Below are 17,373 nucleotides of genomic sequence, written 5' to 3' on the forward strand. Positions count from 1 at the left end.
AGGGTCACACAAAACAAAATAATGGATAGGGACTCATTAGGTGAGCATTGCTCATCCTTTATATTGAAGAAAGCAGGGGTCCTGTGGAAAAGCTAGTCTGTTAACCTGCAACCGAAGACTGCACAGCAATGTGCACGCACAGGAGTCAGAGGCTGCATGTACAACACAAACACAGACACTCTGACTGCAGCTCTGGTAAGGGTGTTTTCATCTGTTTTGGGTGTTTTGGGCTTGTGTAGCACGACTTACTTGGTATATGAAACTCAACAGCTGACATCATTTAAGATCTATACATTTTCTTTCTAAATGCCACTTTTCTCTCCTTAAAATGTATTACTCTGAGTGCATTAGAGACTTGGTTGAATTATTTGGTCAAGCAGCAGCCCAGATTAACAGATTCACTTTTGGAGTGCTGAGGTGGGAACACACAATCTTCCTCTGCCACATCCCTCCTGCTATGTTTCCTGCAAGGAGGCCAAAACACAGATGCCTTCACAACTGAAGAGCCTGTCTGAGAGTCAGGCAAATGGTGACAAACTCTCTGCCACTCTGCAAGGGAATTTTATTCTCCATTATTTTAGATTAAGCTGCCCCGAAAAAACTATGAGAATGTAACATGGCAGCACCTCACACCCAAAGTCGGCTGCCACTCAGATTTTGAAAGCCGTTTGGTCCAGCACATGAAACAGCAGCAGTCTGTTACTGTTTATAATGTATCTACAAATATTTCTATGGCCTTTGTCACCAGCGGAGACAGCTACTCCCAATAAATGTCTCTCATAAACCGCTCTGTGGAGTCAGACTGCATTATTATTTCCATTTTGCAGGAGAGAAGGTAAAACAAAAGCACAGACCAGATGCACAATGGTATCTTTGTGACTCACTCACACTAAAATGAGCCCAACTTGGTTCAACTGCTTGGCTCAGACTTGGAACTTCTGTGGATCTGAATCCACAAATCAAACGAGCATCTAGGTGGGATTATTCTACAAAGCTTTGTATCTTTGAAAGGTCATTAGTGAACTAAACACAATTTTTTCAAAAAATTGAGCTGTATTGTTTTCTTCACTAAAGGGCTGGTTACTACCACTAAAACATTAAACAGATAAGAAAAACTGGAGCAGGAGGAGTGATAGGATTATACCAAATGCTTACAGTGATGAGTTTAATAGCTCTTTTTCACACCACTCATAACTGAATTTTCCCCTAATACTGTCTATTTATTGTATAAATAGAAAAAATAGTATGCCAATAAACATTGAAAATATAAAAATCATTAATGCTGTCACACAGTAAGAAAAATCTTGTCATTCTAGCCAACAGTTTAAGAAGCACAGATTTCTATACATCTTTTAGATTTATATAAAAATGTAACAAAGATTTACCTCACCTTTACATAGCTCTGAAAAATCCTTCTGGTGCAGACATAAGTGTTAAACCCAACCTAGTATAAGCGTAAACCTTACCACAGGACCACAGCACTCCTCTAGCTCTTCAATCAAAGTGAAGAAGGTGTTTGACCACTAGTACAAACAATTTGTTTGGAGAGAAGCAGGAGCAGTGCACCATTTGTGACAATTTTTTTAGCAATTCTCATCTTTGCTCTTTGTCCTCCCCTTCCCAGCATGTCCATAGCAGGGCTGCAGCCTTTCTCCAGTGTAACACTCATCTAAGAACTGCGCTATGAGAACAGGAAGGTGCTTCTCAGAACCAACAATGTCATCTTAGTGCCAGGACATGAAAGCAGACAGGTGACAGAGTTTGTTGTCAGTAGGTGCTGTCACCCAAGGCTGTATAGCTCCAGACTGAATTCCCTCCTCACTCTCCAAACCACAGAGGACTCTGCCAACACATCACTTACAAAAGTGGCAGAAAAACAAGAGCTTTTTCACCTATTAAAACCATTGTATTTTAGAGACAGAATTTAATTGCCCTTATTTTTACATCAGCTAGGCCTTATTTCTCTCTCCAAAGTAACCTTCAGATATTTGTTACAAAAGGAAGGCTGCACAAATATTTTCCAAGGGAAAGAAGCTTGGTTAAAAAGGTTAGATTTTCAGACAGTTGTTAGGAGATTTAGTCTGCCTTTCTTTGATGTTATTATTTTCTTATTGCACGAAACATGTACATGACTGAAGCATATGACCACAGATGTGTAAAGTGTCTCAGACATTTTTTCGGTCCAAAAAAGAAGATTTCCTAAGGGATTTATGTCAAATCTATAATAGAGTGCTTAACACAAAAAATTAACAAAGTACAATGACAGTAGATAATCCAGACTGAATCCTTCTCATGTTGTAGAAAGCACAGCATCTCCCTCTGCCACAGGGAACAGTCAGCCTAAGACAAGCATTAAAACCCTTCAAAAAACAAAGCACTGCAGAGTGCTGTTAATAACCATCTGCAGTGCTAGTGTCAGCTATCACTGGCTGCTACTAAAGATACTGGATCAATCACAAACATTTTGGAGAGCCCTGTTTTAAAGAGAACTGACCAGGAAACATGCCATAACATCACTACACTGCAGTATCTGGGTTTGCATGGGAACTGTAATATAAGAAAATAGTGAATTTCTGTACATATAATACAGCCACTACCAAGGAGAAACCACTACACATACCAGCATCCCTATTTCATACAGTGTAGCCATTCCATGCCCAAATTTTCCCACACGAACAAGACCCTCCCTAGATAGTTTAATCCTCACTGTCCAGCTAAAATGCCTACTGCAGCTGGGCTATCCCTATTTGCAGCTAAGAACTTCTCAAATTTTCTTCTTTACAGCTACAGCTGGAATTTTTATCTTCCCTTCTTTTTTAAACATGTTAATAACAAATGATCTGGACAGAATCAGATACAAAATTTTACAAATGCTACAATAACTTCAGACACTCTTCTACCTTCCCTCTTGTTACTGATGACCTCTGATATATATTTACTTATTTGCCAATTTATAGGGCAATAAAAATAATAAATGAAGTACATCTTAAGGCAGCTACTAACAACTGAACTGCTAAGAGAACATACAGAAAACTACATTTAAAAATAATTTAAGTTTATGAGATGTTCTAGCTCTTTGAAAACTGATCTGAAAAAATGCTCCCAAAGTCTAAATTGATTTGCAAAACTGAAGTCCGTAATGACAGATTCAGAAAGTGAAAATCTTTCTTCATCTGTAGCTGTATTTTCAGCTGGTGACTTCCCACAGGCAGCCGTCATTCATTCAACAAAATCTATTTGGTGGCCTTTAATCAAACAGAATACATCTACCAATTCAAACAAAAGACTGAGTTTTCATTTGTTACTTAGTCACAATAGAAGAGAGGTTAGTGTAATGTCACATTGGCCTAATTAACATGCATTCAGATTTTAGAAGAGGTATTCAATTAATAATTAATTTATTTAATATATATGTTGCCTAATCTAAACATATGTCAATATAGATTGTCAGTTTCACATATTTCAGACTAGAATTTCTATGCTTTTTATTACTAAAGGAAAATGTAGCTGTCTGTTGTAAAGGTTCACTCTGTATACAAGGTGCCACGGTTAGAAAAAAAAAGCTCTTTTATTGCTTAGGCTGACCAGATAGAAAACAAAGCCTCCCATGAAGAGCCTTAGATTGTACCTAACCCAGGTAAAGGAAGAAACTAAGCCTATCTGTTTCTGAAGCTATGTCACTCATGTTGATTTTCCCAGTACTCTGCACAGTCACCAAAATATTCAGTGTCTGGGAAGAAACAGAAATTTGCTGGAAACGTCCTGCAAATGAAACCCAGCTGCTTAAGCACAATCCCAGATGTCTCCTGCACCGTGTGGCTTTGATAGATTAAACTGAGCATAAGAAAGAGATGAAATATTTATGAAAATTAAATTTGCAGTATGCATGTCTGTAAGCCTGAAAAACATTTCTTCTCAAGCAAAGACAGGAAACCACATTTTTCACCCAATCAGCTTAGGTTAGGTTACAGTCGTGGTATTCACGGAGCTCCTTGAGTTGCTTATGTTTCATGCAGACTGCTTAGCTTTTATTCACACCACTTATTTGAGAAACAGGGATGACAGATACTGCCTCTGACACCAGCGGATCAAACATTTATAAACAAGACGCTCAAACGAATTATTCCGTTTTACTCCTTTATCCCCCAAAGTTCAGCATTTCGAAGGCTGGGAAAAAGCTCAAATCCCTCTGAGCACTCTGGGCAACAATACTGTGTGTACTGGACACCAGATACTGCTGGGACAAACAAACATGCCCCCTTTCAGACTCAAGGGAATGCTGTCAGACACTTAAGCAAATTCCTACATCCTGACACATCACCAGGCTATTTGTTCCCCCAAAAGTCACACTTGTATTGGCTTCCTCGAAAGAGAAGTGGAGGGAAAAAATGACTGTGGTAAAAGAGAATAGAAAGAACAAATTAAGGTAACATTTACAATTAAGTGAAGCCACGGAAACATTAAATAACTCCATTTTTACAATGTCAAATGTTTTGCATAAAATCTCCGAAGACACCTAACATCTCTGGCTCCCCACAGTCCTTGTCTTGCCCATCTCACTATAATACCATTTATTACAGCACATGACCAGGTTTTCCCCTTCCTAGCCATTCCTAAAGTTCATCCATAGGCAAAAATATGTCTTGGAAAGGGTAGCATTCCCTTTCAAGATGCTCTTTTCTCCCCCTCGGGGAATTGAGAAACACAGAAAAAAAATTTTAAAAGTTAATCTTTGTGATCATTTGGCACTCTGTCACCTCAAAATCCTGGTTTATACAAATATACTTTTGAATACAGAACTATGACTTAATACACACAGATGTGATCTTCTTAACAAAGCAAAATTAGTACAAAAGGCTAATATTTATACTGTGGATTAGTAATAAAGGGGCTGCACCTCTCTGTGCAGTTCACTGAATGTTTTTAAAACAGAAACCAGAAGGTCATTAACTTCAGCAAAGCAGGAACAGAGACAAATCTAACACTTCCCATCACCTCTGTGCTCCTTAAACACCTCCTGAGCACATTACAGGGCCACCGGATGAGCTGGGACAGCAGAGCTGTCCCAAAGGAGATCAGGAGTTTATTTGCAGAAGCCCAGCAAGCAGCATTTCCCAAACTCTCTTTCAAAAGAGGAGCAATGAATATCCTATTTCCTTTTCAAGGAATGTTTATGTGCTATGGATCCTTATGTACCTTTTGCACTGCCAAGCCAATGCAAAGCCGTATTTCAACCCAGGAAGAACAATACAATTGCTTAGTGTGCATGTTTTGACTTCTTACAAGAATACACTGTGCCTGAAGCAACAGCCCAAAACCTGCTGATAGATGACCAGTACCATTGCAACATCAGAGTAACTCCACAGACAAACATCACAAACATTAGCATTAGAAAATATGTTCTGTTATTAGCATCTGAAAATATGTTTCCAGTGTCAAGTGCTAAAAAATAGAAGAGCTGCAAACAGAGGTTAGTAAAAGCACTGTCCTTAGTCTGGATAACTAAACTAATACACTAGCTCTGTTCATTTTTTAAAGGTATTAGGTCCCCACTTCTGCAAATTACTCAAGGAAGAGAGCAGTCCTGTGAGTCCCAAAAAGTCCATCTAGGCTTATAATCACACAGGTCTTTTAAACACTTCACAGTTATTTGGGTGAACACATGGCACATCCAGTTTCAGTCCACTTAATTATTCTGCTTTCTAGTGATGAATCTGAACAACAGGCATTGAAAAATCACACAAGTGAAGTGTTTGTCACACTGCAGAACACGTCCGGCCTTCAAACCCCGTATCTCTGTCAAGGCCAGGCAGGTGAGGATCGGTGATAAACTCCAGTTCAGAACAAGTAGTGCAAAGGATGTTTCTTATGTCCTGAGTTGAACCGTATCTCCTGGCAAAACAAGGAGGGGGGGAATGAAAGAAGGAAAGACCAGGTATTTGTATCCTGCCTCCAGGTATGATACTGAAGAGATGATATTCAGACACCTGTAATGCTCACCATAAGCTTCTTTTGCTGCTGATTAATAGTGAGAGATTAATATCCAGGGATCCCATGTAACAGCTGCAGTCTGAACCACATGAACACAGACATGGTTATACATTTAACAGCTGGGTTCAAACTTTAAGTGGCTTTTCCCATATGGCAACTACGATCAGTTTAGAGTTGAAAAATTATCACTTTTAATGCATGCTGTACTACTACTATACCGGACCAGCTACCTCTGAAGTAACACAGCCCAAAGGTTACCTATCCTCATGCTTCCCGAATCATCCTTCAACTTCCAACAAGCCAAAATATGTCAGGCCCTATCTCCTAATTCCCGCAGTTTTTTCCTTTAAGCCTCCAAGCGTTAAAATGCATTAAGCAGCAACAGAGGCCAGAGGTGAATGTGGAGGCCTGGTGCGTCTCCAGACAACAACCAGACCAGCAGGTGGACATGAATTCTTTTGCACTACACCAAAGTACAGAACTGCCTGTTAAATCCCTTCAGCAGTGAACTGTCTGACAAATAATTATACCAAAAATTTCGATGCATCAGCTTTATATATTTACCAGATTTCAAAAACAATTGAAAATTACCTCTGCTCAGAGTCTCTGTGGCTTTGGATCCATTAATCATAAAGGCTGATATGTCACTCCACAATGTGAGGCTGGGGTACACCAAGAGGCACAGACTTCTCCTCTAAGATATAACTGGGTCCTGCTCCGTTTTCCCATACTTCTCCCCTCCATTTTTCGCAAGTGCTACAGTCTTTGATTCACAAAGACTTCTCTATAATTTCCATACATCATTTTAGGACAAGGCTGAAACACAGTCAACTTCCTGACTATTCAAAAGATGCTCATTTGTACCACCACTCGTGATGCCACCAGTGGCAGAATGGGAAGATGGAAAAATCTGCCAAACCCATGTCCTGCCTCCACCTCAGATGGGTAAGACGGGTAGAAAAATCTCAGCATTTTTGTAAAGCTCCATTTTTACAGCAACTTATAGCTTACACTTCATTCCATGTACAGGACTGATACAGTTATGCAGTGACAGACGAAAAGGATTTAGGCCAAAACTTTAATTTTGCCCCAAAGCTCAGCCTCTTATGAATTTTTTTTTTTTTTTTTTTTTTTTTTTTTTTTTTTTTTTTTTTAAGATGACCTTTGCTCAGGTTATGGGATAAAAGAGAGTTTTTAAAACAAAGAGGCAGGTTTGGTAAGAAGAGATTTTGTCACCAGTTTCCTTGACAATACAACCCTCTAGGTGGCATGATCAAGCTCAAATAAGCTTTTTTTTCTAACCATTCAGTTAAATTAGCTTTTAGCCTACATTATTCATGATTCAATTTTCAAAGCAACATTACTTTTTCTGATCTAATTTTTGAACATTTCCTTCAAAAAGGACCTCCTTAAGCCTGAATTCCAGTCTGAAAAAGTACCCTCAGTAAGTCTGCAGTGCAGGATAGAAGCACAAAACAGTCCTCAGCCCAAAAGCCTGAACACAAGAGCTGCAGTTCAGTCTGAGTAAACTGCTCTGCTTTTCTTCCTCACATTTTGATCTCAAGTTTAGAGAAGATTAAATTCAGCCAAAAATACTCCAACAGACAGACACGTGCAACAGCCAGTGCTGGTCACAAACAAACCATGTCAAAAACATTTCAATTCCCTCTATGATAAAATATAGGCCTGTAGACATATGACAAGTAAGATCACACTGGATCTGGTGAACTGGAGGATGAGGCTAGCATTCAGAAATGTTCTTAAGAAGTTGGAGAAATGTTCAGGAGAAGCTGGGGTGCTATTAAGACAGTATAACACAATATTCAGCCACTGTAAAAATGCACATACAAAAGCAGTTGCATAAATGAAGAGATACTCAGGTCTGAGTTCTGCATTTTGAGGAACATAGAGAGAGACTGAAAAATGCACGGCAAAGTTCAGCAAAAGTAACTCAACAAATACTCAACACCAGACAAATAGAATTGGGCTTGAATTAGCACAAAGACAACCAGGGTACCCTTAGGAGTTTTTTTTCTAGAAGTGAAAATAAGGAGACACTGGAAATGATTTCCTGGAATCCTGTGATCTCACCACTGAAAGGAAGCAAAATGTTGGTAAAAGTGTATGTGTATCAGAGGGATTAACTAAACTCTTGGCATCTAGTGCAAGTCAGGATTTACAGTAATTATCTAACTATATATCTGATTTTAGTAACCATGTGGAACCATCAGGATCTCCCCTGGTATATGTACAGGCAAAGCGCAAACTCCACAGGTGAGTAATTCATGTCCTCACTAGGATCATCCTGCAAAAAAGTAGAAGCTTCTAGGGGGATAAAGAATAGATGTATCTATTAAGCAAATTAAGGCTAGAATTAATAAAGCTTTAGAAAATTTTGTTCTCAGCCTGAGGCATGGCCTGAATTACTTAAAATACCTCTTAACTTCATTTTCAACTTTCTTTTCATAATAGTTTCTGGCCTTGAAACTGATCCAAACCCATAACCAAAATGTTAAGAGGTAGCAAAGTATTACTGTGAATTTTTTCTTTTTTTTTAATTAAAAATAAATAAATAAAATTATACAATGCATAGCTTACCAAGAGTTTGTTGTTGTTGTGGGGGTTTTTTCCCCCTCCCACAGATTTGGCTTCTAAAATTATCCTCAAGAACTCAGCTTCAACTGCTATCAGTTTGTCTTTCTTTATTTGCTCTAAGATTTTGGGTTGGAGCTGCTGAAAACACCTGTAGAAACCACTGGGCACTCCCTGACAAAGATTCCCCAGCACAAACCTCTTACCCTCTGAGCAGCACTGGCAAACAAGAAATACACAGTCCTTGGGAGGGAAAAAACCCTGTGCTGAACAAGACACTAGCTGCATTTCCTAAAGAAGTTCGCGCAAGTGCTCAAAAACCAAGAAAAGATTTGACTCCCAATAGCCAGGAACTTGGGAATGTATTTCAAATGCAAACAGGGAACTCATAAGCAGCTAGGTTTCAAATTACTGGGAATTTTCTACTGACACTTGTAATTACACTGTTGATAAGACACTGTATCTGAGGATCTTCTCTTTTGACATAATTTTTGCATGCTCATATTTATGCCTGAAATTCTCTAGAGAGGGAAAAATTTTGGTCTTCTCTGGACAACCTAAGTTTTCTGTGCACATCTTTTTGCAGCCTACTGCATTTCTTTCACAGATCTGCCTAATCCCCTTGCAGATGTCTAAAGTCAAAATACATACTACTTCCTTGAATGCACTGCACCGAGACTCTCAATACCTTTAGGAGAACATTATTTTGGTATGGATAACTTTGAGGATACACTAGGACACCCCCCCTTGATTTGAAGGGATCATGCACAAAGAAAAGTGTCAAAGCATCCACCCATAAAAATTTTCAAAGGGAAGAGAGAGCGTAGTAAGTCTCAGGTGCATTTCTGACTCCTGGTTTCAAGGAAGTTTATGCAGCCCCAGCTGCACTCTCCGCTTCGGCAGCAGAGGGTGCTGCCAGAATACTGAGGGCTCCTGCAAAGATATCCAGGACTGGTCAGTCAGGTGTGACTGCAGTGTGTCCAGAGCCTCCATGTCACACAAGGATCACTGAGGAAGAACAGGACCAGTTAATGGTTTCAAGCTCGTTTTTCAGTATCACCCAAAGTCCACAAAATTTGTTCATCCCATACCAAACTGTGTGGCATTCCCACTCCTAAGCCTCATACACAGCTTCTGCAGTGATGCCTGAAAACGAAGTCAAACATTAGATAAAAAACAACAGTTCAGGAGTTTTGTGATTCAAAGAGAAAATGACTGACCGAGGACTGCAAGCTTGAATCTGAACTGCTCACACTGTCACACTTGGTTAGGACTCCTGCAGACCAGCTGCTGCTCGGAATCCCGCTCTGCCATCTACCACGCTCTCCCCAAGCCCAGCTGTTCCCATGGACACTGCACCCACTTCCCACCACATGAAAGCTTCCAGGACATTCCACCGCATGCACGAGTGTCACTGCTGTTTCTTTGGCTCCTTAGCTTTAGTGTATCTTACTAAGGAAGCCAGAGAAAAACGTTCCCAGGCATCAGGAAAACTCATGGTTGATGCTGAAGGGCTGTAGGTGAAATCAGAGGGTTCACCTGGTTAACAGAACTGACTAGTTTATGGGGGAAAAGAAAAAATTTCCTTGCTATGTATATATTTTTTTTCCTTTCAGATGTGATTATCAGCTTGTTAGCTAACTGCTTCATAATGAAGACATCCAAGCCAAAACATCCAGGACTGTTTCATTAAATTATTTACCACTTTTCAAGAGATATAAAGCTTAACAGAAAAATGAGCCTTCAATGACAGTAATTTCATAGTTCTTCCAAAGAACATCAGTACGTGAATGAAGCGTTACTGTGAACACATTTATGAACTCCCAAAAAACCCTCCAAAAACCATGTCAGCTCCTTTACTGCACCCAGAACTTGTTTCCAAATGCAGGTTTGTAAGTATGTTTCAAATCCTCTAATACACACCTTATTTTCATCTTTATAATGAATAAAGCTGCTATGATTCTGTTGTCAATCAAAGTTCTGTCTTACTGCAATCTCTGTTTGCTGCTAATTAGTGCCTCCTTTTCTTATTAGCCATGTCAAATTTTTGCGTCTTGGTGGGTAAATACGGCATTTTCACTTACAATTAGCATGATGCTTTCCTGCTAAGACTTCAACCCGAACAAATTCAGTCTTCCTACGAAACCAGCACGACGTTTCTTAAGTCTACAGCTACTAACAAGAAAAGCCCTCGCTGTTAAAAGAGGTAACCAGAAAAAAGTTACAAAAAGCATAAGCCTGAAACGCTCAAGATTTCTAAGGGGGCAGATTTAATACAACACAGCTTCTTTAAAACTTCTTCATTTGAGCGGTGCAAGCAGCCCCAAGCTGCGCTCTCGGAAGGGGAACAGCAGCAGCGAGAGCAGCACCTCCCGCCGCCCCATCGCGCCGGCTGTCCACGCACGCCGTGCGCCTCCGGAGCATCACCCCAGGGCCCGGACGGCGCCCCGGAGCTAAAATCCTTCCCCCCTCGCCCCGTCCGCCGCACCTTCCCGCCGCCCGCTGCCCCTCGGCCCGCGCTCCCTCCCCGCTCACCTCGGGCGTGCAGCCAGCGCCGGCTTCCAGCGAGAGCCGCGGCTCCCGGCCCGCTCCGCCCGCCGGCCCGGCCGCCTCCGGCCGCGCCCCCGCCCCCGCCGGCTCCTGCCCCCGCCGGCTCCTGCAGGCAGGGCAGGGCTGGGCTGGGCTGGGCTGGGCTGGGCTGCGGGCGGGCCCGGGGGAGCGCGGCAGCCCCACCGGGCGGGCTGCAGCCCCGCGGCCGGACACAGAGGGGCGGCCGGGGCGGCGGTGAGAGGCACCCCTTGGCTCGTCCTGCCCCGGCACAGCTCCAGCCCCGCAAGGAAGCCGGAGCCGTCCCGCCAAACGCCTTCGGGCTTTCGCACGGCAAACGCCTCCTGTGCCCGGGGAGAGGCGGCGGCCGCCGAGCGCCCCGGACCGCGGCCCTGCCCCGCGCAGAACGCGCCCGCCGGCAGCAGCCGATGGCAGCCGGAGAGAGCAGGGACCGCGACCTCCGCTCCTGCCCGGAGCGCTCTCAGAGCGGGCACCCACCTGCAGCTTGTCGCGGGACAGCTGCTACGGACACCTTTGGGCTGGCGTCGCTATTCAAGGACTAGATGAGCCTCTTCAGTATTTGCGAAGTGCAGGATTTCCCTGTTAAACCTGTTAGTGAATAAACTAACAGAGGGATTTAACCTCACGCCTCATGGTCACACATTCACAGCAGTTGAGTCGCTCTTCTGCCGGGAGCACTAAAACAAAGCCACCTTACCTATGGCTAGGGCTTATAGACCTCTGCATCGGCAGGTCATCAATGAATGCAAACCACAGAATCAATTTAAGTTTGCAGAGATCTCTGAGATAATCAAGTGCAACAGTTAACCTAGCACCACCACGTTCACCACTAAATCACATTCCGTAGTGTCACATCCACACAGCTTTTGAACCATCTACACATCTGCCCCTTATGACAGGAACAAGTGTCCCAAGCAACTCTGATGCCATCGAGCAGCAGTAGTATTTGGTCTATGTTCTTGAGCAAAACACAGGTGAGATCCTTAAAACACAGCAATATAATGGGAAAAATTATAAACTGATGTGCCAGAACAAGAAAAGGCTAAAAAAAAAAGGGAAAAAAAGGTAAGCTAGGTATACACAATTAAACTCTATATTGATCTATAGTAATAATTAATGACAGCGGTATTATTTTTATCTATAAGAATGGGAAAAGTAGCGTTTGTGATTTGATCAGCTCACTTGTGACAATGCTTGTTCGGTTTGGTAGCGATACTGGACTGCTGTAGCTTATAGAAGCCTGGCATCTCAGAGGGTAAATTCCACTACTGCGCTTCAAATGGTAGCTTGCTTCAAACAAGTAATCCCCCTGAAACTTTCTGGGAAAGATCAACATTTCTGATGATGCTTAGCAAAATGGAAATATTTGAAGTGGCCACCTAGCAGCTGTCAAACAACAATTAGTAATAACAGAATAAAATTCACTTTTATGTTACTGAGAGTAATTTGGCCACGGCATTCATAAAATAGACCCTGACAAGGTATCACAAATGTGACAAGCATTGCTCTTATCTTTCTAGTGATTAGTGGAATTTATTTTTTTCCTCATCCTTTTGTTTAAGACTCTTATAACCTGTATGCTTACTACACCAACTAACAATAGTTAGCAACTATGCTATATAATAGCTAATAGTTATGCAACTATTTTGCAACTGCAACACATACATTAGTTTCTATACACATGAATGGAATGCATAGTTCGTGTGAATATAATCGTTCTGTCAATATAAATTTTCAGTCTTTCTCACATTCTCATGGTAATTTCTGCTCCACGCAGATCAGTTTTCACAGGAAAAATTACCTTAGTTTTAAAATTCGTATTTAATCTACACGTGGTCTTCAAAAAGCATGCTAGGCATTTCCATCCCAAAGTCCCATACAAAAACGTGTTAATGTTTTGTCATCTGTTGTCACCACTTAAAATATTTGTTAGTAAAATTAAAAATCCCAAATTGCAACATATCACACATTGAACACTACAGAGCAGACCATTCTTCCTATGTCAAACACAGGATGTCACTCCTATGACCTTTTGGACTGCAAGATGGAAGATTATCCCTGTTTTGGACACGGGACAGGCACCACAAGCCTCAGTTTTGTGACCTTGAAGGACTTAGATGAATTCAGAGCTGCAAGTGTCTGAATCTGAAAGACTGCCACTGAAAGTATGGGGAATCCAACCGAGATGCTTTTAGGATGTCAGCAGAATCAGTGCATCAAGGAAATCAATGAACTAGGAAAAACTTGTGCAGACTAAAGCAAGTGTTTAAGATCAGTGCCCAACAGGTTAGGGTGTGGGTGGCAGCAGGAGACTTTTAGACTAAAAGCCAATAATGTATTTCTATAAATTAGGTGGTTCTTTGCACATCTATACTGGCTATATGGATATCAATGGGACAGTGGCCAAAAAGAAAGCATAAATTACTTTAAGACACACCTTGATCACTTTTTCAAGGGAAGTGAAAGGTGAGGAAACATAATATGGTAGCTCAGGACACCATTGTCATAAAGTTGATGAGGTTTCATCTCCTGTCTTGTATTCCAGAGCTTCACACCTTACCATTAAAAACACTGTCCCATTCAGCAGAGAAAAGAGGTGACAGCACAGTGAAGGAAAGAGAGAGGCCTTCCTGCTCAGAGTTCAAGGTGTGAACTTTTTTTAAGGGATCTTTTTTAATGTCTTTTCAAAGAGGAGCTGGCCACTCCTATTATTGTTAAAGCACAAAGCAAAATAAATAAATGAAGCAAGCAATTATGTGCTGTAATTACAAGGTAGGCAGGCTGTCAGCATTCATGGATCTTCCACTCACTCCCAGGGAATACACCGGTATTACACATTTCTATATAAAGATTGCATAAGCAAGCAAAAGTATTGCAAATTATTGTCCTGATAGGGACATTATATTTCTAAAAATGAAAATTTTCAAGTCATTGTAAGTGTGGGAGTAAAATTTCCCATCTTAGAGGATGACATCATTGTTTCCATAGTTGTTAATGTTGTCATTGATGTAACGGTATCTTTTATTTCTTCCTGCTAATTATGCTATTTCCCTATATATTTTGTGTTCTGTAAAAGCTCTTCACCCATTAGAATCCTTCTCTAAGCAGAAGCACAAATCAAAAAAGTCTAAATTAACAACACTGCATTGCTGCTGTCGTTGTTTTCCTAGATAAAAAGCAATCCAGTACTTAAACTACAGTAATATTCACAAACGGGAGGCTCTTTCTTCAGATGAAACCCACTTACATCTGCTTTCTCCAGGGAAGCTGTCAGAAAAGAATTCTTGAAGGCATTATTCTCTAACATTTTTTTCACTTTGTGGTGAAGCACAGCATCCCCCTCCATGGAGCACAAACTCAAAAAGAATAAAAAAGATGCTTTCAGTCCACTTTGAAAAATTGAGGCATTCAAACCCAGGACAGGCAGACAACAAAAGCTGTGACGTGCTTAGAAATCTCTGAAAAGACTCTTAAAAGGTACTGGAGATGTGAATTGGACCTTTTTTGCCCAATTTTCTTCCCTCTTGCCCGCTCTACCAGTGGGGATGCTCCCCCAGAAGCATCAGAGGAGCTGCACACCCCAGCCCGTCTGCAGGGACAGCCACCGCCTTGCACAGCCCCCTTGCCCCTGTGGCCCAGCTGAGGGGACCATCTAGTATTCCAGGCACATAGTCCTCTGAGTTTTCTCTCTCTCTTTTTTTTTTTTTTTTTTTTTTCCCCTCAGAGATCTGCCAAAGTTTCCCCTCCCCTCTGACATACACACACCTCATTTGGAAAGGGCAAAATGGGAGCAAGGGAGAAAATCCCGTAACTTGTCCAAAGCACACAAGGATGATTTGTGTTCTCACTTATGGGGTATGACTGTCACTGTTGATCTGCTTTCAGGCCTAGATTACATCTGATAAGGGCTGACCTTATTTGAGTATTCACACATTATGCACTCATGGAGAGCATGTGGACACAAAAGTCCCTCAGATGTTCTGCACATCAATCATGCTCCCAGCGTGGAGGCTGCCAAACTTTTCTTCTCTTAACTCAGGAGAAGAGAGGCTAGTTCAAGACAGACTTAATAAAGTTTAAAGCTGTGCCACAGTATATTTGGGGCCCATTGTCTTCTAAAAGTGTTCTTTTCAACAAATTCTCTGCAGTTACCATGGGCAACAATTCGTCTTTAACAAATTGGGGCGGACTGTGAGTAGACTGTCGGGAGGAGGGGAAGTAAACAAAAGGCTTGCCAGGCCCATTAAATAAAAGCCAAACAACTAAAACTCTTAGTCTCTCAGTTGCCCCATATTTACAGAACCAAAGTGGGTTCGTAAAATCATTCCCAAAACCAGAGTATGTTTAAAACATACCTTAAATCAAATCACTTCTGTAAGAACTCATGCATCTATTGTTCACCACACACAAATACTCATTACCACAAATTAACATGCTTTTGTACATAATATACTATAACCATCACTGATGACTAAAACATTTCATCTGTTGTAATGACTGACACTTCTGTAATGACTGTCACATCTTCCCAATTTTCCAAGAACTACAACTGGTTTTATAAACCTTCTGCTTTTATCTGCATGTTCATTTGAAATTGTGAGAGTTGGGAGGAAGCACACAGCAGGTGATGCATATGCTTCTCTAGAATGTATTTACTAGTGGGGCCTTTCTTAATTTGTAAAGTCTAAATTCTCATGCAGTATCATCCTTACAGATAAAACTGACTCCACAGTCTGCAGACTTCCGTGGAAACAAACAGCCCAAATAAGCTATCAAACCTAGCTCTCAAACACTTTTTATTCCCCATATATGTAGATTACATGAAATTACTACTCAAATCAAATTAATACTCAAAACAAAGTATGATTTGCTTTGCTCAATAATGCTTTTTAACTCCAAAACTTATTTAGGCCATGTAAACTTTCTTCTACAGCTGGCTAGTCCGGCAGAAACGGCAAGCTAAGGCATTCTTCTCATGTGACTCAAAGCAGGTAAAAAATGCACATACTCATGAACCCAAGCCTTAGACAAGATGCCCTGAAGAGTTCAGTGTGTTTTTCTTTTCAGTTTTAGATGCATTTAATGATGGAGAATTTGTTGCTGCAGTTTAGATCAGTTCACAATATGATGCATCTTATCATGGGGAGATTCTGCTGCTTTTCCAGAGATGGTTGGTTGAGGTTTTTTCCTCCCAATTTAGGGCCATTTATTTCTTAGTTATATATCAAAAGTGGCTGACCCTTTAGCAAAAGGAGCACCTCTCTTGCCAAAAGAGGTGAAAATACCTTTGGATGACACCACAGGAAAAGTAAATTAAGAAGGATGTGGTTTTCAGGCACGATACCCAAGATGACAGCACAGAGAAATCCACTACCTGGATTTATTTCACTGGAATTATATTGAAGCCTTTCACAGCAGGAGCATAGACACTCACTCACCTTTGGGAGGTACATTTCCTAGTGAGGACCTTCTGTGGCTGTGCATCATGGGTTGCACCAGATTTTTTTTAAAGCACAAGCAGTAAACCATCCATCTCATCACATGTGGGGATCAGGAAACAGCTGAGGCTTAGGTCCCAGTGTCCAGTCTATACAGCTGTGTTCAGTCTTAACTGAAGTGTTCCTTTGAACGATTTTGGCTGTGTAGCATTCGGATCACGTAATCTCAAAAAAAATTTCATCCTAGTAAGAAGGCCTTCCCAGACTATTATGATTGAGTCCATGGCCTTTTTCCCCCCACCTTGGTTAAAAACTAGCCTTTAAAACTTGTAATGTTTTGATGAAAATAGATCTTTTTCTAGTAGTACAAGCATAAACACATACACATAGATGTTCATTTGTTGGGTTCAAATGTCATTACCTATAGTATAGGTTACTCTATGACATGAATAAAAGCCCATTTCTCTGACAAGCTGGATCAAAATCTAAATGTGTGAGGGAAGATTGTACCTTTAGCTTTACTAAAGTTCCTTGCTAGCGTGACGATATTTGGGTAAGGAACCAACACCTTAAAAGTAAAATTAGTGGAGCTTGGATGTGTTTGACTTAATAAACCAGAAACCAATATTTAAAGGGTTTTGTCATATGCTGCCTGATCTTGCAATGAGAACCTGCACACGATTCTCCAACTGGAAGTTGTCCTCACAAAGTGGGAGCCACACAGCCACCTCACAGCAATGTATTCATCACAGCTACCACTGCCACAGCATCTGCACCCACTGAA

General features: G+C 41.2%; 1 protein-coding gene across 12 annotated transcripts in view; it reads right to left on the reverse strand.

Annotated features, from left to right (window-relative positions):
• Positions 1-17,373, reverse strand: part of BMPR1B (bone morphogenetic protein receptor type 1B) — a 238,069-nt gene that overhangs the window by 66,863 nt on the left and 153,833 nt on the right. Inside the window, exon 1 of one of the 12 annotated variants that reach the window (XM_063423774.1) lies at positions 11,119-11,253. The exons of 10 other annotated variants lie outside the window; for them this stretch is intronic. The gene's annotated coding sequence lies outside the window, so the exon portion shown is untranslated. Of the gene's footprint in view, positions 1-10,667; positions 10,766-11,118; positions 11,254-17,373 lie in introns of those variants that run through there. One more of the 12 variants, XM_063423773.1, reaches the window with a different exon arrangement.

This window comes from Prinia subflava, chromosome Z (genome assembly GCF_021018805.1).
Source record: "Prinia subflava isolate CZ2003 ecotype Zambia chromosome Z, Cam_Psub_1.2, whole genome shotgun sequence".
NCBI lineage: Eukaryota > Metazoa > Chordata > Aves > Passeriformes > Cisticolidae > Prinia > Prinia subflava.